The sequence below is a fragment of the Hyla sarda genome, chromosome 6 (genome assembly GCF_029499605.1).
Source record: "Hyla sarda isolate aHylSar1 chromosome 6, aHylSar1.hap1, whole genome shotgun sequence".
NCBI classification, from domain to species: Eukaryota; Metazoa; Chordata; class Amphibia; order Anura; family Hylidae; genus Hyla; species Hyla sarda.
This window is the reverse complement of record NC_079194.1, coordinates 188864353-188891857: the sequence shown is the minus strand read 5'-3', so window position 1 is coordinate 188891857 and position 27505 is coordinate 188864353.

The following is a 27505-nucleotide window of genomic DNA, read 5'->3' as shown; positions in this document are numbered from 1 at the left end:
ATGCTGTGAAGATACGAGATGTGCAGCACCTGAAACTATGGATACTGTAAGCCCAGGCTAGCATTTCTCCTGCGGTGTTGCTATCAGTGTGTGAAGAGTGGGAGAAGAGGGTTGTATTGACAATCCAACACAATGAGCAGCATATTGATCACATTTTATAAGTGGTCAGAAACTTGTAAATAACTCATGAAAGAATAAAGTTACGTTAAAACCAAGCACATCATTGTTTTTCTTGTGAAATTCCCAATAAGTTTGATGTGTCACATGACCCTCTTCCTATTGAAAAAACAAAAAGTGTGATTCAAAATGGCCGACCTCAAAATGGTTGCCATGGTCACCACCCATCTTGAAAAGTTTCCCCCCTCACATATACTAATGTGCCACAAACAGGAAGGGAATATCACCAACCATTCCCATTTTATTAAGGTGTATCCATAGAAATAGCCCACCCTGTAGTTTAGTTGGAGATTTACCATGGACTCTTTGTCAGCCAAAATTTTCCTTTCTGTGTCGACATAGCCTGATGTTGACGACGCAGGAAAAACATTAGGCTCTATCATCTGATAATTGGTTAGACCAGCTGTTATCTCATGTGCCATGACAGGTTATCAGGCTTTGGGTTATCCTGTTTCGGAAAAAAAGACGTCTTAGGGGCGATTTGATCACAATGTACAAGCATATGAATGGAAAGTACAGAGATCTTTCTAATGACCTTTGTCTTATGCCTGTAACTATGATAAGGGGGTATTCTCTATGTCTAGAGGAAAATAAGTTTCCCTATCATCACAGACAGAGATTCTTTACTGTAAGAGCAGTACAACTATGGAACTCTCTGCCACATGATGCTTTGATGTATGACTCAATAATCAAGTTCAAGGGGGCAAGATGTCTTTACTGTAAAATACAATTACAAATTATGGGTGTTAGATGGGACATTGATCCAGGGACTTGTTCGGGAAAGAAGTTTCCCTCTGCCATGGGGCAACTGTCATCAGCCTTATGATTTTTTTTCCTTCCTCTGATCAATTAGGGTTATAGGTTAAACTCGATGGACGTTTTTCAACCATAACAACTATGTAACTATGGTATGGGGGCATCTCAACTTTCCCTGATGGAATTTCCAGTAGAAGAGGAATCCAATTTCATCATGATATCAGAAGTATCTGCCAGTAGTTTTATTTCCTCTTCCCATTGAAATGAACAGGTGAGTGTGCATGTTTTGGTAGAGTTCATATGTATGTATTTGGCTTCAGAAGGGGGTGAAATATTTTTATCGGACTCAAAGGTTGCAAAGCATTTTACACAGAATCTTAATAATTCTGTCACTGGGAAATTGTGGCAATAATACCAATATAAAGCATTTGCATGCATTTATTTAAACATGCCATCATAGAGGGCATTATCTCTCTCTCATAAGTCACCTCTTTATTAAAGCAGAGAGCAATCTTTTATATCGGAGGATTCAGGGTGACCATGTTTTACATAGTGGCTCATTCATGTAGTATTACTTTTCTCATGTAAGGAAAATGTATAAAAACCCTTAGCTTACATTAGGAATTACAGCTGATCACCAGGGGGCACAGCTTCTAGACCTGTATGTTATCATGTTGAATGGATATTCGCTAATAGCACAAGAAGCCAATAAAATATTAATACTATCAATAATAATATCTGTAATCCTATAAAGAGGCTATGACAGAAGGGTTTATATCCTTATGAGGGCATGGATGTATCTGCATAAGCTCAATGAATTAACAAACTTCTCTACTCTTTGGCAATTACTTCAATGTTCTCGCTGCTTTATTCTAAGAAGCTTCTAATTGCTCCAAACGATAAAATATGGTACAACGTGTTTTGACATATAGGATTGCAGCCACATGCGTTCTTTAGAGAATAAAAGGCGGTGAGCTGAGTAATGTGACATTGTACCAAAGGCACATCTGTAAGGCTCATATTACTTTATTTGTCTGAATAAAATATGGAAAGCCCTTTGTGACTGGATACACAGCTCTGCATATATATTTTATTAGTAGGTTAGCTTGGAGAAAATAATGAACATTATATTAGAATAGTAAGGAAGATTGGCCTTGATTATGTTGTAAAATTCCATGTTTTGAGATGATAATTAAACAGTGCACTGAAAAACTTTATGCAAATACATTGTCACAAGCGTCTATTCCATGGAAATTATAGTATGTTCCCTATACTTTTAGTCATGGGCTTTTTTTAGTTTCTTGGAAAATATATAAACACATAGGATGATGTTCCCGCTATAAACACATTTATTCTCAATATAAACCAAAAATCTTAGACTTTGAGATGAGCAGGGCAGGTCAATTCTTGTTGAAAGACATGCTGAAGGAGGCTACATCCATTCCCTGTATGTTAGTATTGTGTATATGTAGCACAATTAGTGGCCATTGTCAAGCTTGCCAACCCCTTAGTAGATTTCTAACAGTGAATATGGTTTCAGAGTTCATGCTGGAACTTTAATGGTAGGGTCACACATAGCATATGCTGTGCAGCAGGAAATATGCTGTATATTCTCCTATGAGCAGACACACAGAGGTGGGACCCCCGCGATCAGGCATCTTATCCCCTATCCTTTGGATAGGGGATAAGATGTCTAAGTGCTGGAGTACCCCATTAAAGGGCAAGGAGGAAAAAATCAAAATGCAGGAATACATATTGACCTAAAGGCCAAAATAGGCTGTGTCCTTAAGGGGTTTATACCTAAAATGATCCCAATCCCTAAAATAACAGTCTATCAATCTATCAGTGGTAGAGTTACTTAACCTGGTACCAAACCAATACAAGCCTAGAGTTGACATTGCAAAGTGTTCCACCTCAGCATTCAGAATATCAGGGGTGCTATTATATTCAGGGACTTGTGGAATTTATGAGAAGGGAGGTTTATCAAAGGATCTATGCAACTTGTAGAGAAAGCATGAAGGAAAATCAGTCGCAAAATCTGCTGGGCTATTATTGAACTATTGCATTTATCATGGTTGTCATGATAACTGTTTCTAATGCTTTCTAGCCTGGCAAGCAACCTTAGCCATGGACCCTTTACCTTTGCTTCTGAACACTGCCCTGCGTTCAAATTTTAGCATATGTTGGCAATGTGGAATTTGAACTTTGTCTGCCAATATGGTGTAGGAACTACGTAGGACACAAGAAACATAAATGTATACCCCAAACAAATTTGATACACAAAATAAACTGGAATAATAACTTGTCTGCCTCTGCAAAAGATACAAATGCACAGTTGTATGGGCCGGGTAAAGATATTACAACCTATTTTCCTACCATAGTACCACATCTCCCAATCTAATGCATATGATACCCTATTGTGCTCATTGCTATGAGGGCAACCTCTCTCTGTAGTATTTTCTCTGGATATTTCACTTTATAATGGAGTTTCTTATACTGCTGTGCTTTTTTACTATAGCACTTTGGATAGCTACCATCTTATTGTGTTCTCCATATAATCCTTTGCCAAAAAACCTTTCCCCCTGCTGTACTGTCTATTCATGAATCCCACTTAATGGCTACATTATTCGTAAATTCTTTCACGTTTCTTTCTTCATATTCTTTTTCTACTTCAAATGAGTGAATCAAATGCTCTAATTTTCGAAACTGTATTATGACTAACCTTGAAGTGACTTTGGTTACACTACTTTTTCTACGTTCCTTTTATAGTCTTGATTTCAGGTTTTTGATAAATAAACTATATATATATATATATATATATATATATATATATATATATATTGAAGAGGAGACTTTATGTTACTGTACCTTAAATATTTTTTTTTTTACTTTTTTTATTATCCTATGTCTGTTGGTTCATTGTACCCTTTTGCCTGATCAATTTTTGTTTTGTTTAATATCAGGCACTTTGTCAAGCTACAACAGCTTACGCAGGTGAGGGGGAAGTTATAAATTTGACCACTTGTCATGTGAATGTCATTTAAAAGCTTTGCTTTGTTGTATAGTCATAGTCAAAACATGCTGGATGTAACAAGGTGACCTTTTCACCATGTGCTCCACTTCATCGAGGACCTAGTGGACAAATGTTTGCTTCCCAATCTGCTACAGTTAAAAAGTCAATTGGAGAATCTTCAGGTATTCTTATAGGCCAATCTGACCATTCTGGTATTATATAATGCTTCAAAAACTTAATTATATTGTATAAATTGTTGACTGCAGAGCATGTGTATAAAACAGATCTCCTTTTCAAATAAAATGGTGTTATATTTTGTTTTTCAAATTCACATTAGAAAAGTTTAGTAATGGCAAATTGTGTAAAAAATACATTAAAAAAATAATACTGTATGTATGTCCTTTAAGGGGTATTCTAACTTAGAACACACACACACATATATATATATATATATATATATATATATATATATATATATATATATCCGGAAAGGGAGGGGGGGTCTGACTGCTGGGGCCCCAACAACCCATTACCCATGCTGCTCTATTCATTATCTATGGATCTGTAAAATATAGCCGTGTACAGTGCTCAGCTATCTTCAAAAGCTCCATAGACTATCTGCAGCACTCCCATGTACCTTTCGTGCCTGTTCTCAAGATTGCATGGTCTTTTAGTGGTTAGACCCAAAGCCATCTGCCACTTATTTCCTATTATTCAAAGTGTTATAAATTTGAAAACCTCTTTATGTTGGATTCACACATACTATTTTTGGTCAGCGTGTTAAGGCAAAACCAGGAATGGGTTTAGAGCAGATAAAGCTGCAAATCTTTTCATCATAGTTTATTCCTGTTCCAGTTTCACCCCTGGTTTTATCTAAACATAATTACCAACATACTATGTGTGAACGCTGCCTTAGGGTAGGGTCACACATAACGAATCTGCAGCCTATTTTACACTGCAAATCTGCCGATGACCCTATAGAGTGCCTCCTGCTGTGCTTGTCTGCTCATAGCGGCAATTTAACACTACAAGCAGACACACATAGACCTGCAAGTCGCTGCGTGAACGCACAGTGTACTCACAGTCATCGTGGCTTCTCCCCCTGCTCCCTGAGCTAGGCCGAGATGACTGTGAGTACACTGCGCGTGCACGCAGCGACTGGCAGGTTCATGTGTGTCTGCTCGTAGCAGCGGATTGCCATTACAAGCAGACAGGCACAGCAAAAGGCACACTATAGGGTCGGGTCATCGGTGGATCCGTTACGTGTGACCCTACCCTTAAAGAGCATTTTTTTCCCCAAGACTATATTAATAGGGATGCAACTTCCCAGTAAACTTAGCACTCTCACTTAGTAATATGTTACAATGTGGTTGAAGTGTTGTCATTTTTGGATGTCTTGAATGTGATAAATCTTTTTGGATTTGTCCTATGCCTAAAAACAGGTGGATGTACTCATCCTCTAAGCCTTGGCAACACAATTCCCACACACCTAAGGCTGATCCTGGATTCAAAACATTTTCTAAAACATATTTTAGTTTAATGTTTTCTCAGTCCCATTGGGAACTACTTGACCGTTATCATATGACAGAAGGTTGAAAATGTTGACCTCTAATATTGCTGTTCTGGGCTGTGATTAAAATAAACGCTAGTTACCAATCGAAACTTGGGTAATAAAGAAGCGCATAATTAGCGGCCGGGTAATAAATTCCTATTTATCATGGCTGCGTTGACACCTATATATATCCTATCATGATAATCATTTGGACGTGAGTAAGCATGACACATTTATTAATGGAATCAATTGGATTTTTAATGAAATGTACTCACATGTGATGCACTAATCATTCTCATCTTGGTGGCTCTAACCAGCAGCACGATAAAAGAGACGTATAGTCAGATTACACATTTTGTCCTTCGTTCCAGGGATGGAGCGGGATGGATTGCTTCAAATGGCATCATTTCAGTCATCTGCAACAAGCAGCGCTAATGAAAATTAATGTACAGGAAACCTAATCCAGCAGGAAAGTAAGCAATGCCATTGCCACATATTGTTTTATTACATTTTACGGGTAAGATTGATTGGGCCATTTTTCTCAGAGACGATACAGTGTAATATTCTTATAATTGAACATGTCCGTCTATACTTGCTGCTCTCGTATACTGTGTCACATATGTTTAATGGAGAATGATACTCTGTCGGCACTAGAGGCTGTGAGATGTATGTGACAAGATGAATGAAATATTTAAATTACATGAGCCATGTCACAGGCTGGGGTAGCATTGTTATATCAGTAAGGGCTTATACACACTGAAAAATCTGCAATGTGGTGCCCACAGCCTGTTATGGACCTATACTAAAGCACGTGAAGGTTTTTTTTTAAATTATTTTTTTGCATGAATTTCTGGCATATACGGTCATGATATGAACGTAAGTTCGAAACGCATATAGCTCAGATGTACTTTTTACTGACATGTCCTTAAGATAAATAAGTAATACGTTTTTACCACAAGGATGTGTGTTTGCTGAATTCCTTCCTTTTCAAGTTTATATATCATGATATACTTACCATTAAACACAAGTATTTTCCATTGAAGAATTGGCTAAGGCACCCAATTGAAGAATGCAAACTGCCCATAAGACCATAATACAGAACCTTACAGAGCCTATCAAGTAGAGCAAGTTTAGTGGAGTTTTTGAAGCTGATGTGTTGGCAGCAGATAAAACTTGTTAGGATGTGAACACATGGTAAGGGAAGTATTGTTTTATGGTTGGATAAAAGAAGACATCATTGTCAGTGCCTCTTTGCACCTATCACCTGGACATATTCCTCACCAGCCACTCCCCTTGACTACACCTATGCGAATCCCATGATCCCCAGAACAGAATTCTCAGTTTTTAGCATAAAGGTGGTACGTGTAGCCATGTCTTTGAGGCAAACAGAAGCATAAGAAACGGAATGCCATGTGTAGCACCTCGGATTATAGGCAATGGCAGCACCTGGGGCACCATAATGACCAGCTGCAGATTGACCATGATTTATTATAATGTAATAGCTATTTAAAATATATTTCCTAAGTCCATGAGTTATTGTTCAGGAATTGATTATATCATTAAACTTGAATATAACACCTTAGCTAACCTGTAATATCCCTGCCAGCCATATGACTTTCTGGAAGCATCTGTAACACTAGAAGAGTATTTTTAATCTTTACACTGATGGATAAAGCCCACTGCGGTGGAACATGTGTTTAATATGCTTGCAAATACCACTGAAGTCAAACAGGTAATAAGATTAAACTCCTGTTAGGATAAATGTGTGTTCCATGTAAGTCATTTGGTAAAATGGACCTTGGAAAAGAAATGTAAAACAATTAATTTTCCTCAGCCATGTCTAGACTGTGCATTAAGAACACAAGTGGACACTGGATTTGGTATTTAGAGGCATAGAGTTAAGTACGCTTCTGTGGCAATTTCAATTTATGTCTGGAAGGCTTCCCATGATATTGACGTTGTAGTCTACAAGAGTCATCAACAGTAAAGTGCAGCACAACTGGAATGCTACGTGTAGACAAATAATTAAAACAATAGGAAATAGATAGAACCAATTAAGAAGACAAACATGTCAAGTCTCTTCTTTGGATGTCATAGAGAAAGAGAAATAAAAAGTTTTTCAGAGTTCCCAATGCAAATAAGCCCAGGAGGATGAGTGTTAAGGTCTACAGGCATTATGCTAATGAACCAGCCAAAAACCTTTGTAACACAGCAGCAAAATGTCTGATTGAGCCTATGAAGAAGTCATCTGCATGATTTTGAAGAATTCTTTATTTTCTGTTTAGCAAATATGCTAAATTGTTCTTTCATTTTTCGATGTGACGTTCACTTTTAATTACATCTTAAAAAATAAATTATCTCAATTATTTTTGGACTCAAAATACTCTTCAAGTAGACTTAAGAAGACCTAGTATATGGGTTACTGGGAAAGTAGCCTTAGACTTTAGGAAGAACACAGAATCACACGTGTGTACACATAGAGGATTTGTCTAAAGTACTTTAGGCAGTCAACAGAAAAGAAGAAAAGTGTCCACCCCCTGGCCCTCTTTGCTTATTGATTTTTCATGTAGTTTGTGTGTATGCGTTACATGTTATATTTTATTTTTTAAGCCCCCTCCCTTTTACTGTGATGATGCATAGTTTAAAGGGGTTATCTATCAAAATGTGATTTTAGCACTAACCGGCCAGACAGTAATGGACATGCTTAGAAAGGATCCATGCTTGTCTTGGGGCTAAATGGCTATGTTGTGAGTCCACCATAACACTACTACTTTCTTTTTGTGAAAGAGTTTCCTTCATCCAACTACAAGTCCCAGGTTCCCTTGTTTGTAAGTGTGTCACCCCACCCATTGCAGCGCACCTGAGCTGCCTTACATGCTGTGCTGTAAACTACAATTTACCTCATCCATGTGGTGAATGATCTCCCTCCCACCCAGCAGTCTCTTCATCCACTAAAGCAGAAAGGCTCCTTTCATCACCTGACTAATGAAGTAATGTCTTGGGCTGCACTGCAACCTGGGAAAAGCTGAAACAACACTAATTTTTTATTGTACTAAAAATTAACATAGGGGCTCAGATGACTTACGAATTGCGGGATCATCCAACAAACACAGGTGCAGACACTATATTATGACCTACACTCTATATCTTGCAAAACTACAGCTCCCAGCATGCCAAAACAGTCTCGGCTTGCTGGGAGTTGTAGTTGCGTATCTCCAGCTGTTGCATAACTACATCTCACAGCATGTCCTTTGGCGATCAGTACGTGCTGGAAGTTGTAGTTTTGCAACAGCTGGAGACACATTGGTTGGAAAATACTGAGTTAGGTGACAGAACCAAACTGAAGGTTTTCGAACTAGTGTGCCTTCAGCTGTTGCAAAAGTACAACTCCCAGCATGCATGGTCTGTCAGTGCATACTGGGAGTTGTAGCTTTGCAACAGCTGGAGGTTTCCCCTCCCCATGTGAATGTACACGGAACATTCACACGGGCGGGTTAACAGTGACTTTCCTGCTTCAAGTTTTAGCTGCGGCAAATTTTCCGCGGCAGCGCAAACTCCTAGCGGTACTCTCACGGTAATTCCCTACCACTGTGAATGTACCCTAAAAACACTACACTACACTAACACATAATAAGGGGTAAAACACTACAAATACACCCCCTTACACTGTCCCCCCCAATAAAAATGAAAATTTATCATACGGCAGTGTTACAAAAACAGAGCCTCCAGCTGTTGCAAAACAACAACTCCCAGCATTTACGGACAGCCACTGACTGTCCAGGCATGCTGGGAGTTTAGCAACAGCTGGAGACACCCTGTTTGGGAATCACTGGTGTAGAATACCCCTATGTCCACCCCTATGCAATCACAAATTTAGTCCCCAAATGCGCATGGTGCTCTCTCACTTAGCAGCCCTGTTGTATTTCAAGGAAACAGTTTAGGGCCACATATGAGGTATTTCCGTACTCGGGAGCAATTGCACTACAAATTTTGGGGGGCTCCTTTTACCCCTTATGAAAAGGAAAAGTTGGGGTCTACACCAGCCTGTTAGAGTAAACAAAATAAAAAAAAAATTACACTAACATGCTGGTGTTGCCCCATACTTATACTTATTTATTTTCACAAGAAGTAAATGGAAAAAAAGACTCGCAAAATTTGTAACACAATTTCTCCTGAGTACAGAAAGACCCCATATAAAATGCTCTGCGGATGCACAACAAGGCTCACGAGTGAGAGCGCATTTTGTACATTTAAGGCCTAAATTGGTGATTTGCACTGGGGTGGCTGATTTTACAGTGGTTCTGACATAAACCCCCCAAAAATACCTACATGTGACCCCATTTTGTAAACTACACCCCTCAAGGAACGTAACAAGGGGTATAGTGAGCCTTAACACCCCACAGGTGTTTGAAGAATTTTTGTTAAATTTGGATGGGAAAATGAAAAAAAAAATGTTTCTCACTAAAATGCTGGTGTTACCCAAAATTTTTCATTTTCACAAGGGAAAATAGGAAAAATGCCCCCAAAATTAGTACCCCATTTCTTATGAGTAAGAACATACCCCATATGTTGATGTAAAGTGCTCTGTGGGTGAACTACAATGCTCAGAAGAGAAGGAGCGCCATTGGGCTTTTGGAGAGAAAATTGTGTGGAATTGAAGGCCAAGTGTGTTTACAAAGCCTCCATAGTGCCAGAGCAATGGACCCCCCCTCATGTTACCCCATTTTGGAAACTACACTCCTTACATAATGTAAATCTAGTATACATAACCAGTGATGTTATTATTCTCCAAAAATGCATCCAGACCCCTTTTTACTTCTTTTACAGAGTTCACCATGACCACCTCCTCAGGCAGAGAATTCCATAGTCTAGCTGCTCTTACAGTAAAGAACCCCCGTCTGTGCTGGTATGGAAATCTTCTTTCCTCAAGACGTAGAGGATGCCCCCTTGTTATAGATACAGTCCTGGGTATAAATAGATCATGGGAGAGATTTCTGTACTGCCCCCTGATATATTTACACACAGTTATTAGGTCACCCCTAAGCCTTCTTTTTTCTAAACTAAATAACCCTAATTCTGATAATCTTTGTGGGTACTATAGTCCTCCCGTGCCCCGTATTACTCTGGTTACCCGTCTTTGAACCCTCTCCAGCTCCACTATATCTTTCTTGTACACTGGTGCAGAGGCAGCTCTAGACTTTTTGAGGCCTTAGGCGAAAATAAATCTGAGGCCCCCCCAAGCATGATAAAAAGAAGAAAAAAAAAGTAAGCAGGCTATATTAAAATTAACTATATAAATTGCATATTTTAAGGCAAACTTTAATATATGTCATAACCTCACTATTCACAGCTCTTGAAATCTTATTTTTCTTATTCAATTATTCTACAAAATATCGATACACAAACAGTGGGCATAGATAAAAAAAAAATGTGTCTGACTACTCTTATTAGTTATTCTTGTTGGTGTCTCATAAAAATGTCAACAGGGTATTCAAAGAACACTATAGAATTAGGAACACAAATGTGTATTCCTGACCTTATAGTGGCACCCCACATCCCCTTTAAATTTAGAAAAAAGGTACCTTAATTCCAGAGTTGCACAAGTCCGCCAGCGCTGGATGCACCAAATTGTCTGACATAATCTAAATTGATGATCTCAGTCATTCACAGTGCTTTCCCATAGGAAAGCATTGGATTGGCTTAAAACTTTTTATTGCTCTCCTTCCCTTTTCTTTGCTCTCCTTTCCCTTTCTCGACCGCACAAAGATATCAGTGACTACAGCACTGATGGGACGTAGTCAGGGGAATACACAACTATATAAGTGACTAACAGGCAGGGCCGGACAGACAAAACACAGGCCCAGGCATTTAAGAATAAGCAGCTCATTTTTCTAGTGGAGGTCCAACTGCTGGGACCCCCACAAATCACCTTGGTTCCAGTTTCTCTCCAGCTGTTATAAAGCTATAACTCCCATCATGTCTGGAGAGCCTCAGGCATTATGGGAGTTGTAGCTTAGCAACAGCTGGAGAGCCACTGATTAGGCTACATTGTCACCTATCATCACTGCAGAACTTACAAGTGACTATAGCTGATGGGACAGTCAGGAGAAAACACAATGATATGAATGACCTGAGTGACGTCTTCTCTGTTGTTTTTTCTTTTCTTTCTCATCTGGTCCAGACGTCAGGACGTCTTCCGGCTCCATCTTCTCTGTAGAGTCTGACACCCGGACATCATAGGTTCTCACTTTGTCAGTAGATCCTCATCCTCTGTATGAAGACAATAATCTTTCACATTATTATTCTGTTAAATACTGTACCCCCTGCATATAATACTGCCATCCACTGTACCCCCTGAATATAATACTGCCACCCACTATACCCCCTGAATATAATACTGCCACCCACTGTACCCCCTGAATATAATACTGCCACCTACTATCCCCCTAAATATAAAACTGCCACCCACTGTACCCCTGAATACAATACTGCCTCCTACTATACCCCCTGAATATAATACTGCCACACACTATACTTTCTGAATATAATACTGCCACACACTGCACTCTCTGAATATAATACTGCCACATACTGTACTCTCTGAACATAATACTGCCACACACTGTGCTCTCTAAATATAATAATGCTACACTGTGCCCATGAATGTAATACTGCCATCCACTGTACCCCTGAATATAAACCCTCAAAAATAACCATGCTATACGCTGTACCCTCTGAATATAACTCACATATGCCACTAACTACCTTCCAAATATAATAATCCCTTCATAATAATAATACTAATACTGTTACACACTGTTTCTTCTCAGTTTATCTGAATCACACCTGTCCTCCTCCAGACCCCTCTGTCCTCCTCCAGACCCCTCTGTCCTTCTTCTGGCTCCTCTGTTCCAACCCCCCTTCCCCCCCCCCCCCCCCAGACCCATAAGTCCTCCTACATGCTCCTCTTCCCCCTCCCTAGACCACTAAGTCCTCTCCAGGCTCCCCTGCCAAACTCTCCAGACCCCAAAGTCCGACCCATACCCAATCACCTCCTGGCCCCCCACATTGATGAACAATATATGCATATGTATGATGCGTATGAGACTGGTGTATGTATGATATCTGTGTGTATGATGTATGTATGATAAATGTACACATCTTATACCCATCTATCATACATATACACACACATCATTCATACATCATACATACATTATATACACACATCATACATACACAAGCCGCCTCCGCCCCCCCTCCCACACATGCATAATACATACATACATATACATCCTACATAAACACATCATATATACACCCGCCACCTCCAGATCCCCCGCATAATACATCTCCACACATCATACATACATCCTTCTAGCTTACACACATCATACATCCATGTTGCTTACACACATCTATCATTCATACATACACACACACATCATTCATACATCATACATACAGTACATACACACATCATACATACACACGCCGCCTCTGCCCCCCACATGCATAATACATACAAACACACACATCATGCATACACATCATACATAAAAACATCATACATACACCCGCAACCTCCAGATCCCCCGCATAATACATCTCCACACATCATACATACATCCTTCTAGCTTACACACATCTCCACACATCATAGATACATGCATGCATGTTGCTTACAAACATCTATAATTCATGCACAGACATCATACATGCACCTGATTCATATATCATACATACATACACACATCATACATATACATACATCATACATACACCCGCCACCTCCAGATTCCCCCTGCATAATATATCTCCACACATCATACATACATCCTTGTAGCTTACACACATCTCCAAACATCATACATGTTGATTACACACATAATACATACAGTACATACACATCATACATACACCATACATACAGTACATAAACCCACATCATACATACACCATACATAAACACGCATTATACATACAGTACATAAACACACCATACATACACACATCATCCATACACATACATGCAGTACATACACAGACATCATACATACACATACATACAGTACATACACAGACATCATACATACACCATACATACAGTACATACACAGACATCATACATACACCATACAGTACATACACAGACATCATACATACACCATACATACAGTACATACACAGACATCATACATACACCATACATACAGTACATACACAGGCATCATACATACACCATACATACAGTACATAAACATACATCATACATATACCATACATACGGTACATAAACAGACATCATACATACACCATACATACAGTACATAAACAGACATCCTACATACACCATACATACAGTACATAAACAGACATCATACATACACCATACATACAGTACATACACAGACATCATACATACACCATACAATACATACACAGACATCATACATACACCATACATACAGTACATACACAGACATCATACATACACCATACATACAGTACATATACAGGCATCATACATACACCATACATACAGTACATACACATACATCATACATATACCATACATACGGTACATAAACAGACATCATACATACACCATACATACAGTACATAAACAGACATCATACATACACCATACATACACAGACATCATACATACACCATACATACAGTACATACACAGACATCATACCTACACCATACATACAGTACATACAAACATCATACATACACCATACATACAGTACATACTTAGACATCATACCTACAACATACATACAGTACATACACAGACATCATACATACACCATACATACAGTACATACACACACATCACACACATTATACATACACACTCTGCCTCCGGACCTCAAATCTAACCTGCCCCCCCCCCCCCTGCTCCTCCAGGCCCGAAATGAATATCAGACCCCCCCCCCCCCCCCGCCACTCCTCCGGATCCGAAAATAACCCCCCACTCACCCCCCCCCAGGCCAAAAAGTAAGCCCCCACCGCTCCTCCAGACCCCAAACTAAATTAACCCCTCCTCACTCACCTGCGGCCACCATGAAATAGGGATCGACCGATTATCGGCATGGCCGATATTATCGGCCGATAATCACGATTTTGGGCATTATCGGTATCGGCAATTACCTTGCCGATAAGCCGATAATGCCCCGCCCCCCGCACCGCCACCCCCCGACTCACCGCACCGCACTCCCGACCCACCGCACTGAACCCCCGACCCACCGCACCGCACCCCTGACCCACCGCACCGCGTCGCACCCCCCACCGTGATGCTGGGCGGTATGAATTTTTGCCCATACCGCTATACCGGTCGGGCCCCTCCCCCACCCTCCGAGTCAATAAAAAAAATTAAACTTACCCGTAATGGGGGTGGTCCGGGCCATCCTTCCTTCATGTAGTGTCCGGGGGCGTTCCGGGTGAAGGGTGAACCGGTCCGGGCTGTCCTTCTTCTCCGGCGGTCATCTTCTCCACTCCAGGCAGGCTCCGGCCTAGTACGCTGCATAGACGCCGTGACGTCAGTTGCGTCGCTGCGCACGGGCGTCACTGCGCAGCGGCGTCTATGCAGCGTACTAGGCCGGAGCCTGCCCGGAGTGGAGAAGATGACCGCCGGAGAAGAAGGACAGCCCGGACCGGTTCACCCTCCACCCGGAACGCCCCCCGGACACTACAGCAAGGATGGATGGATGGCCCGGACCACCCTGACAGGTAGGGGGAGAGAAGCGGGTAGTGGTGGCGGCGGCCTATGGCCCCGCAAAAGCCACTGCAGATCATTGATTTAAAGGGCCCGCTTTAAATCAATGATCTGCAGCGGTGTCGCAGGGGGTTAAATAGCCGATAACTTATACCGGAATATCGGCATAAGTTATCGGCTATCGGCCCTAACCTGCACTGATTATCGGTATCGGTATCGGCCCCAAAAAAAACAATATTGGTCGATCCCTACCATGAAGATCAGCGAGGAGGGTCCTGGCAGAGGCAGGGCTGCGCTCACTACAAGGGAGCGTGCCTGTAGTGCCTGCGCTGCGTGCGCTGTGTACGCTGAGAGGGGGAGGGAGGGAGGGGGTTTACGTCTCGGCAGCGGGTGGTAGAAGCTAGGGGGGAGGGAATGGGGGGTTGAGACTAGCGCCGGGGGGGGGGGGGGGCTTTTGAAACTAGCGCTAGGCCTGCGACAAGCATCCCCTTCGGAACTGCGGCCATAGTATGCTATAGTGGCAGGGGGGCCCGCAGGTCTCTAATTACACCATTTAGGCAGCCGCGAGGCCCCTTTTAGCGCGAGGCCTTAAGCGGTCGCCTAAATCGCCTAATTAGAGAGCCGCCTTTGTACTGGTGCCCAGTACAGTACACAGTATTCCATGTGTGGTCTGACTAGTGATTTGTACAGTGGTAGAATGATTTCCTTGTCGTGGGCATCTATGCCTCTATTGATGCACCCCAATATTTTATTTGCCTTGACAGCAGCTGCCCTACACTGGTCACTACAGCTAAATTTACTGCTAAGACTCCCAAGTCCTTTTCCACGTCAGTCGTCCCAAGTGTTTTCCCATTTAATACATAATCCCAGCCCGGATTTTTCTTCCCCATGTGCATTACCTTACATTTATCAGTGTTGAACCTCATCTGCCACTTCCCAGCCCAAACCTCCAACCTATCCAGATCCATTTGTAACAGTGCACTGTCCTCTATAGTGTTAACCACTTTACAGAGTTTAGTATAATCTGCAAAGATTGCTACTTTACTATTCAACCTCTCTAAAAGGTCATTAATGGATATATTGAATAGAATAGGACCCAAGACTGACCCCTGTGGTACCCCACTAGTAACAGTCACCCAATCAAAATAAGTACCATTAAGAACCACCCTCTGTTTCCTTTCACCGAGCCAGTTACCCACTTGTACACATTTTCCCCCAGCCCAATTCTTCTCATTTTATGCACCAATCTTTTATGAGGCAATGTATCTAATGCTTTGGAAAAATCCAGATATAATACATCCAGCGATTCCCCCTTGTCCAGTCTGGAGCTCACCTCCTCATAAAAGTTGATCAGGTTAGTTTGACAGGACCGATCCCTCATGAACCCATGCTGATATGGAGTGATACTCCAAAATAACATCCCTTAGAAAACCCTCAAACAATTTACATGCAACAGAGGTTAAACTAACAGACGTATAATTCCCAGGGTCACCTTTTGCCCTTTTTTAACTATTGCCACCACATTTGCCATGCACCAGTGCTGGGAAACCTTATCTGTCACTATAGAGTCCCTGAATATAAAAAATAGGGGGGTTAGACAGGTGACCTGTACTGGGGAGTTTACCATATCTCGCTGTATTTCACCTGGCATTTCATTTTCCTCGGTAAATACAGTGGAGAAGAATTTTTTAATATATTTGCTTTTTTCTGATCCCCGTCTATAATTTCTTCCTCATCATTTTTTAAAGGGCCTACACTTTCATTTTTGACCTTTTTGCTATTTAACCCCTTAACCCCTTCATGACCCAGCCCATTTTCACCTTCAGGACCTGGGCATTTTTTGAAAATCTGACCACTGTCACTTTAAACATTAATAACTTTGGAATGCTTTTACTTATCATTCTGATTCTGAGATTGTTTTTTCGTGACATATTCTACTTTATGTTATGGGTAAAATTTCACTGATATTTGTATCCTTTCTTGGTAAAAAATCTAAAAATTTCATGAAAATTTAGAAAATTTTGCATTTTTCTAACTTTGAAAGTCTCTGCTTGAAAGGAAAATGGATATTCCAAATAAATTACATATTGATTCACATATACAATATGTCTACTTTGTGTTTTCATTAAAAAAATTGACAAGTTTTTACTTTTGGAAGACACCAGAGGGCTTCAAAGTTCCGCAGCAATTTTCCAATTTTTCTCAAGATTTTCAAAATCGTAATTTTACAGGGCCCAGTTCAGGTTGGAAGTGGATTTTAAGGATCTTCATATTAGAAATACCCCATAAATGACCCCATTATAAAAACTGCACCCCCTAAAGTATTTAAAATGACATTCAGTAAGTGTTTTAACCCTTTAGGTGTTTCACAGGAATAGCAGCAAAGTGAAGGAGAAAATTCTAAATCTTCATTTTTTACACTCGCATTTTCTTGTAGACCCAATTTTTGAATTTTTACAAGGGGTAAAAGGAGAGAAATCACCCTAAAATTGGTAACCCAATTTCTCTTGAGTAAGGAAATACCTCATATGCGTATGTAAAGTGTTCGGCGGGCGCAGTAGAGGGCTCAGAAGGGAAGGAGCGACAATGGGATTTTGGAGAGTGAGTTTTTCTGAAAGGGTTTTTGGGGGGCATGTCCCATTTAGGAAGCCCCTATGGTGCCAGAACAGTGGACCCCCCCCACATGTGACCCCATTTTGGAAACTATACCCCTCATGGAATTTAATAAGGGGTGCAGTGAGCATTTACACCCCACTGGCGTTTGACAGATATTTGAAACAGTGGACTGTGCAAATCAAAAATTTTATTTTTCATTTTCACAGACCACTGTTCCAAAAATCTGTCATACACCAGTGGGGTGTAAATGCTCAATGCACCCCTTATTACATTCCGTGAGGGGTGTAGTTTCCAAATTGGGGTCACATGTGGATATTTATTGTTTTGCGTTTGTCAGAACTGCTGTAACAATCAGCCACCCCTGTGCAAATCGCCTCAAATGTACATGGTGCACTCTCCCTTCTGGGCCTTGTTGTGCGCCCCCAGAGCACTTTGCGTCCACATATGGGGTATCTCCGTACTCAGGAGAAATTGCGTTACAAATTTAGAGGGTCTTTTTTCCCTTTTACCTCTTGTGAAAATGAAAAGTATAGGGCAACACCAGCATGTCAGTGTAAAAAATTTTTTTTTTACACTAACATGCTGGTGTAGACCCCAACTTCACCTTTTCATAAGGGGTTAAAGAAGAAAAAGCCCCCCAAAATTTGTAAGGCAATTTCTCCCGAGTACAGCGATACCCCATATGTGTCCCAAAACTGTTGCCCTGAAATACGACAGGGCTCCAAAGTGAGAGAGCGCCATGCGCATTTGAGGCCTGAATTAGGGATATGCATAGGGGTGGACATAGGGGTATTCTACGCCAGTGATTCCCAAACAGGGTGCCTCCAGCTGTTGCAAAACTCCCAGCATGCCTGGACAGTCAATGGCTGTCCGGCAATACTGGGAGTTATTATTTTGCAACAGCTGGAGGCTCCGTTTTGGAAACAGTAGCGTACCAGACGTTTTTCATTTTTTGGGGGGAGGGGGGCTGTGTAGGGGTATGTGTATATGTAGTGTTTTTTACTTTTTATTTTAGGTTAGTGTTAGTGTAGTGTAGTGTTTTTAGGGTACAGTCACATGGGCAGAGGTTCACAGCAAGTTTGCCGCTGGAAGTTTGAGCTGCAGCGCAAAATTTGCGCCATCTCCAACTTGCAGCACTCACTGTAAACCTCCGCCCATGTGAGTGTACCCTGTACATTCACATTGGGGGGAGGGGGCAAACATCCAGCTGTTGCAAACTCCGAGCATGCCCTTTGGCTGTCCGTGCATGCTGGGAGTTGTAGTTTTGCAACAGCTGGAGGAACACTGGTTTGGAAACACTAAGTTAAGTAATAAACTTTCAAGTGTTTTGCAACCAAACTTAGTGTTTCCAAACCAGTGTGCCTCCGGCTGTTGCAAAACTACAACTCCCAGCATGCATGGTCTGTCAGTGCATGCTGGGAGTTATAGTTTTGCAACAATTGCAACAGCTGGAGGCACTGAGGTAGGAAACGGACAATGTTTCCCAACTAGTGTGCCTCCAGTTGTTGCAAAACTACAACTCTCAGCATGCCCAGATTGCCAAGGCATGCTGGAAGTTGTAGTTCGGCAATATCTGAAGGATCAGATGTTGCCGAACTACAACTTCCAGCATGCTTGGGCAGTCTGGGCATGCTGGGAGTTGTAGTTTTGCAACATCTGGAGGTCCACAGTTTGGAGACCACTGTATAATGGTCTCCAATCTGTGCTCTTCCAGATGTTAGAGAACTACAACTGCCAGCATGCCTGGACAGACTGAGCATGCTGAGATTTGTAGTTTTGCAACATCTGGAAGAGCACAGATTGGAGACCATTATACAGTGGTCTCCAAACTGTGGACCTCCAGATGTTGCAAAACTACAACTCCCAGCATGCCCAGAAAGCCAAAGGCTGTCTGGGCATGCTGGGAGTTGCAGTTTTGAAACTCTCAGAGGCAGCAGTGAGATCGCTTTACGGCGATCTCACTGCTGCCAATGAAGATGCCGCACTGCTGCCGGAAACTCACCTCCGGGATGCAGCGCAGCCGGGACCGCACGGAGGACGCCGCGACCGCTCGGGACACCGCTCCGACGGGTAAGTGACGCCGGGGGACGGGTCAGGGACACTTAGCAGAGCGGTGTGTGTCCCGATCCCCGTGATCGGGACTCACACACCGCGCTGCTAAGTATTCTGATAGCGAAACGCTGCTATCAGCTAGTCAGATTTGACCAGCTGATAGCAGCGATCGCTGGGGGGGGGGGGTGGGGGACGAAACCCCCCGTGGTCGCACGGTAAGATGGCTGGCTATCAGTGATAGCCACCATCTTTCCGGGCGCTGCGGGATGCCGCGAGTAGCGGCAGTAATGTCCATGACGTACCTGTATGTCATGGGTCAGGAACACCTTGCCACCCATGACGTACAGGTATGTCATAGGTCGGGAAGGGGTTAAGGACACAGAGCGTACCTGTACACCCGTGGGAATTTCGGTCCCCACCGCGCGCTGGGTGGGGACAGGACCAGGATGCCTGCTGAAATTGTGCAGCAGGCATTCCGTGACAATGCCCAGGGGGGTCCTGAGACCCCCCCATGTCGGCGATCACCGCAAATCGCCGGTGAATTCACACCGATGATGTGCGGCGATTCCAGTCATACAGGTCACGTGTGACCCAATGACCTGGAATTAGAAGGTGATCGGCAGTATACTATACACCTCCAATCACCTCCTGTAGCTAGGGGGAGGTGGCGATCCCGCCACCTCCCCAGGAGCACTACTGTTGATCGTCCGACCAATAGCATCCGGTAGAGGAGGGGTTAATGTCCCCTTCTTTCAGCTCTGCTTGCCCACCTCTTTCAGTCAGCGGGCAGAGCTGAGAGAAAGAGCCAGGGACCCCCCCTATGCTGAGATTTGTGCCCCTCAAGGCTGAAGTGCTGCTGTATATTGCAGGGTCAGATTCATAGTAAAGGGACAGGTAGGAGGTAAAATAAAGCAAAAGTAAAAAAAAAGTTAAGAAAAATCCCCCCCCTCCTGACCCCCTTATAGGTCCTCAAGGGTCTGCCGCACATTTTGCAGTGAAACCCGGGCCCTATTAGGGCTTCAGGGTGCTGCATTTGGCTCCCTAATTTTTTTTTTTTTTTTTGTGCCGCAACAATTTTTTTTTTATAACGGTTTGTGATTTAGTTTTGGCTATGCTCTGGGTCATCATTCTGGGAACATAACCTATTTTATTATTTTATGGCCCACTGCACCCCGCTTTTGAAACTTGGATTACCCCATTTAATGCTCCTTGAGGGGGGTCCCACTTTTCTGGCTCCATAGGCAGCTATGTAAATGCTCAAGGTTCCTGACTGCGCTCCTGCTCTTCTAGGAACTGGTGTGCACCCGCAGAGCAGTTTACGTCCTATTACGTAATATGTCCTTACTCCAAAGAAATGTATTTCAAAATTTACGGTGACATTTTCTCCTATTACCACTTGTGAAAATGAAAAATTTGGGGTAACCCCAGTATTTTAGTGTAAAAAATTTAATTTTTCCTTTTCACATCAGACTTTAATGAACATTTATGGGGTGTTAAGGCTCACTGTACTGCTTGTTACGTTCCTTGAGGGGTGTAGTTTCCAAAATACTATGCCATATGTTTTTTTTTTTGCTGTTCTGGCACCATAGGGGCTTCCTAAATGGGACATGCCCCCCAAAAACCATTTCAGCAAAATTTGCCTTCCAAAAGCCAAATGTGACTCCTTCTCTTCTGAATTGTAGTTCGCCTGCAGTGCACTTGACGTCCACACATGGGGTATTTCCATACTCAGAAGAGATTGGGTTATACATTTTGGGGGGTATTTTCTCCTATTACCCCTTGTAAAAATGTAAAATTTTGGGTAAAACCAGCATTTTAGTGGAAAAAAAAATTATGTACATATCCAACTTTAACGAAAAGTTGTGAAACGCCTGTGGGGTGTTAAGGCTCACTGTACCCCTTGTTGCGTTCCTTGAGGGGTGTGGTCTCCAAAATAGTATGCCATTTTTTTTTTTAAATTTTAAGGTTAGTTTTACTCTCTTTGGCAATGAGTCTTTCTGTCTCTATGTTTGTGGCTTTATCAGTTTTTTACATATTTTACATTTTTCTCTATAGTTTTTTAATGCTTCTTCACTGCCGTCCTGTTTTAGTAGTTTAAATGATTTATTTTTATCATTTATTGCTCCCTTAACATTTTTATTCATCCACATTGGTTTTCTTTTGTTCCTGACCCTTTTATTCCCATAAGGTATACACATCTTAGAGTAAAAATGTAAGTCATTTTTAAGTGTCCCATTTAGTGTCAGTATTCTTGCTTTTGAGGACATCATCCCAATTTATATTGTTATGGGCTTCTCTGAGTTGATCAAACTTTGCCTTCCTAAAGTTCATTGGGGGAAATTTATCAAAACCTGTGCAAAGGAAAAGTTGCCCAGTTGCCCATAGCAACCAATCGGATCACTTGTTTAATTTTGCAGAGGCCTTGTTAAAAATGAAAGAAGCAATCTGATTGGTTGCTATGGGCGACTGGTCAACTTTTCCTCTGGACATGTTTTGATAAATCTCCCCCATTGTTTTTGTGGCCCGTCGTGAGGTTCCCTTATTGAAGAACAAGTTATAATGTATTATATTATGATGACTATTTCCTATGTATCCTTCTACTTGCACATTAGTTTCTCTGTCAGGTCTGTTGTTTAATATTAAGTCTAGTAGGGTGCCCCCTCTGGTCGGGCCCTGCACCATTTGGGACAGATAATTGTCTTTAGCTATAGTCAGAAACCTGTTTCCTTTATGAGATTCACAGGTCTCAGTCTCCCAGTTTATATCAGGATAGTTAAAGGGGTATTCCAGGATTATTATAATTTTTTTGACTATGCTACAGGGGCTGTAAAGTTAGTGTAGTTCATAATATAGTGCCTGTACCTGTGTGTGATGGTTTTCTCACAATTCTTCTGTGATTTTCAACAGAATATTTATTTTTAGCAGCATACAAAATGACTGTTGTCTCAAATTTTTCCCACGTTGCAATGCGGTCGAGACCTGACTCACTAGTCAGCTGATGACAGGGAGCCTGTCTGCTTCAATGGGTGGAGTGATTGCATGGTGGGAGAGAGATCAATCTTGAGCTAATGCGACAGCTGTAGGCACCCTGATTGAAAATCACAGGTCTTTGAATGGATGCAGCTCATTTATGTTTCAATGGGTGGGGTGAATGATGTGTGGGAGGGAGGAAAAGGGAATTATAGGATTTGTAGTCAAAAAAAAGAAAACTGAAACAGGAAATACTAGTTCACAAAAAGCTAGCCACAGTGTTGTGGTAATCTCACAACATAGCCATTTAGCCCCAAGACAAGCGCAGATCCTTCCTAAGCATGTACATTACTATTTGGCAGGTAAGTACTAAAATCCCCTTATGGTGGATAACCCCTTTAAAGTCCCCCATTATTATCACCTCATTCTGATTTGCTGCCTTGTTTATTTGCCTCAGTAAATAATCTTCTGCCTCTTCCATTATGTTTGATGGTTTAGGATTAAATATATGTACCCAAATTTTTTTTTAAATCAAACAAAAGGAAAGGTGTGTAAAAAACACCATGTGCCACCTACACCACCATGTATTGATGTGATGCAAAGACCTCTAAAAGGTGGAAGGGAACAAAGTGTGGTTCACTGTAACCTGTTGAAGTAAAAACTTCCCTTGTAAGGCCCTACTTGCGCATTATTAATTCCCTTCTTGGAATGTGTTACTTGCTAAAAAAAAGGGCAGCCCCACATAGGAAACTCTCCCTATTTCCACCTAAAAACCCTGGGAAATGGCAGTGTTTATAGGTGGAAATAGGGAGACAAATGGTGACAATTTGGCGGTCACTATGCAAGCAAGTGAACATGCATTGTGCCATTTGTGCGGGTGACTCGGAGGGACTCCCAGCCTACATCGCTGCTGCATACTACCACAATGTGTCAGGGTCCCATGTCTTGCCTTCCTCATAACCCTCTAGCTCCTCTGGCTGCTCTTGCTCCTCCTCTCCTGTCAGATGACTAGAAAAACTGCATGCCTTGAAAAACCTAAACTGCGCTCCCCTGTGCCCCTCCCCCTCCTCCAGTTCAGCCCCCACAGGGCTCCTGTGGCCGTGAGATTTAGGTGCCACTTCGCCAGTGCCCTGACCAGCCATCGCTTCCAACATGTGTTGTAGTAAATGAAGCAATGGAATTATGCAATTCATCCCGTAATCCTGGTGACTGACTAATAAGGTGGCTTCCTCAAAGGGCCTGAGCAAATGGCAGGTGTAACGTATGAGCTGCCACTGGTTGACATTGAGGTTACACAGAGGAGTCCCCCTATCCGCTTGGATCATCAATAAATCGGTGATGGCTTTTCTCTGTTCATATAGTCAGTCCAACATATGGAGGGTGGAATTCCAATGTGTGGAAATGTCGCAAATCAGACTATATTGGGGGATACCATTCTGACGCTGAAGCTCAAGGAGGGTGTGCTTTGCTGTTTACTAGTGGCTGAAGTGCATGCAAAGTTTCCTTCCCATTGTTAGGATGTCTTGTAGATGGGGGGGAACACTTCACGAACCGCTTGACAACCAGATTGAACATGTGTGCCATGCAGGGTGCATGTCTCAGGCTTCCATGTCGCAGCGAAGACAAGATGTTCTTCCCGTTGTCGGTCACCATGGTTCCCATTTCCAGTTTTCGTGGAGTAAGCCATGATTCGATTTCTTGATGAATTACTTTTAGCAGGTCCTCCCTTGTGTGACTGTTCGCCAAGGCAAACCATGCAAAGAACAGTATGACATCGCCGTGCATTGCACACATGATATGCTGGAGGGGCACTGAGACTTGTCCATGCAGTGGAAACTAAGGAAACGGTGGAGGATGAGGAACCGGAGTCACACACTGCCACAGGACCAACGGCCTGAGACCATAGAGGCGGAAGCGGCGTGACCTGTCCAAGTTGCTGTTGTGGCTGTGCAGGAACCACATTCACCCAGTGGGCCATAAAGGAAATGTATTGTTCGTGACCATAGTTACAGCTCCACATGTCAGTGCTGCCGTGCACTTTGGTACACACTGATAGGCTCAAGGACTGGCCCTTCTGTTCCAAAAAATTGTGCAGGACTGGTACTGCCTTCTTCGGAAAGAAATGACGGCTTGGGACTCTCCACCTTGGCTCGGCACAAACAATCAGTTCTCTGAAAGGTGCAGAGTCCACCACTTGAAAAGGGAGGGACTGCAGCACCAGCAACTTGGACATAAGCACTTTCAGCTTCTGCGCCATTGGGCACATACTGTTGTCTCTTGGACATGGCTTCACCGATGGATTGGTGGCAGAATGACTGACTCGAAGAAGGAGAAGCAGGAGCATATGGAGTAACAGAAGATGGGTATGACACACAGCTCCCTTCAGCTGAGGTGGTGAAGCCTTGGCTGGCTGAAAGAGGGAGCGGCATGCCACTGGATGATGCAGCAGGCTGGACCACCACATTGGAGTCATGGTTCTCCCAGGCCGCTTTATAGTGATGCTGCATATGTTGATGCAGGGCTGTGGTACCAACATTGGGATCCTGGCCACACTTCAACTTCTGCAGACACATCTTGCATGTGGCCAGGTTATCATTCTCCAGATGCTTTATGAAAAACTGCCACACAGCCGAGCAGCTGATTTTCCCACCAACAGTCCGCACTGATTCACTGCTACTGCTGCCGACTCCAGGAACCCCTGTTTCACTACCTCCCGGGAAGGTAGGCTGCCACAAAGCAGGTGGTCTACCCCGGGAATGTTTGGCTCCAGACTTTCCACTTGTGTCACCATGCTGACTGCCTACCATATTACCACCTTGCTGGCTCAGCTGCTGCCTCACGGGCAACCTGCAACCCTCTTCTTCTTCTTCTGATGATGATGATGATGATGAAGCCCCTTCTGCACCCAGCTCCGATGTGCAATCAGCTTCATCATCATCGAGTTGTGTCTGCACATCACTGATGTCCTCCTCAGGTTCCTCAACGGTGTCTCGCAACACCACCTCCCACCCCACTCTCCTCATCACTACTTGCCCGCCTAGCGGAGGAAGCAGCAGATGTCTCCTCCACTTCTTGGTTGGGCAGTAGCTGCGGACTGTCCTCTAGTAGGTCGTCCTCACTAAATAGTGGAGCTGAAACCACAACATAAGATACTTCTGTGGGGGAGGGAACAGCATAGGACAGAGGCAATGGGAGGACATGGACTGCTTACGGGCCATGCTAACTGAGGGCTGTGTCTGAGGAACCCACTGACTGTTCATTGGGGGTGTCAGATGTCATTTGTGATAAAGTGGATGACCGTTTTAACCAATCGATTACTGCAGATGGGTTTCTGGTCGAGACACAACCGCTAGCTGATACCGGGAGCTCAGGCCTCCTGCTGCGACTCCTGCTGCCAATCGCCCCTAGTCTGCTGCGACCTCTGCCTGATGAATTTAGGCCTCTGCCACTCCTCTGTGCATGTCCTAGCACTTCTCTTATTTACATACTTTGTGCGTATATGAGGGGAGTACAATACGCTCCAGTATGCTTAAAACAGTATTTTTCTACAACTCCAGAAGGTGTGTTCTTTTGGCTGGCCTTTCACAGTATCTAGGCCCTTAAGACTTTAACAGGAACAAAATGGTACACCATTTAGATGCACGTATGTGCTATGCACTTATGAGGGGAGGACAATGTGCTCCAGTATGCTTAAAACAGTATTTGTCTACAACACCAGCAGGTGTGTACTTTTGCCTGGCCTTTCACAGTATCTAGGCCCTTAAGACTTTAACAGGAAAAAAAAAATTGTACACTACTTAGATGTACGCATAGGCTACACTTCATAGAGGACAATACGCTTTTAGTGCTCTGCACATCTTAACTGGCTGGCTACTATTAGCTTTTCAATTGTTGTACACACCAGTGCTGCAGCACACAGTCGCTGTGTACTACACCCAAAATTGCACTCTCTCTCAATCTCACTCCTTTATGCAACACACTGCTCTCTGTCCCTCTATCTCTGCAATAGAATGCTGATGTGACTGGCCGCAAGATGGCTACTGATTATACAAGGCTCATACCCCAGTTGAAGTGTCAGGTGAAAAGTCGGGTCCGGTGGCTGGCTAGGTCTCTCACACCAGGTGTATATGTTATGCTATGTTAGTTACTATGCTGATGTATGCTTGTCTTTCATATGCAGTTGTATATATTATATTCTAAGCTTTTACATATTCTACACATTCTTCCTTTACCTTTGTCTCTTATTTATACACTTTTTTTTTTACCTCGCTACCAACCTTTGGTAACTCAGATGGAGCTTAGTGTTGCATATACATACTTTACTATTGCACTTTAGTGTTGGTATAGCTCCGTAGTCAGGAGCCTGACTCATGCACTTTATGTATTGCACTTTATACCAAGCTGCACTTTGTTGACTGTTTATTACTCTATGCTGCCATTTTTTGCAACTTTTTTGTAGTTTTTTTACTCAAAGATCACCAATTGATCCAGTTGCTACATGTATATATTTTCTCATTTGTCCCAGCCCTCACCTTTTGGTTCTTGTCCACTGGACTGATATTTTTGGAATTTCCTACTGGTCATCTTATGATTTTAATTGATGTTATCATGTATTGTTCTTTGAATTGTTTGTCTAAATTCT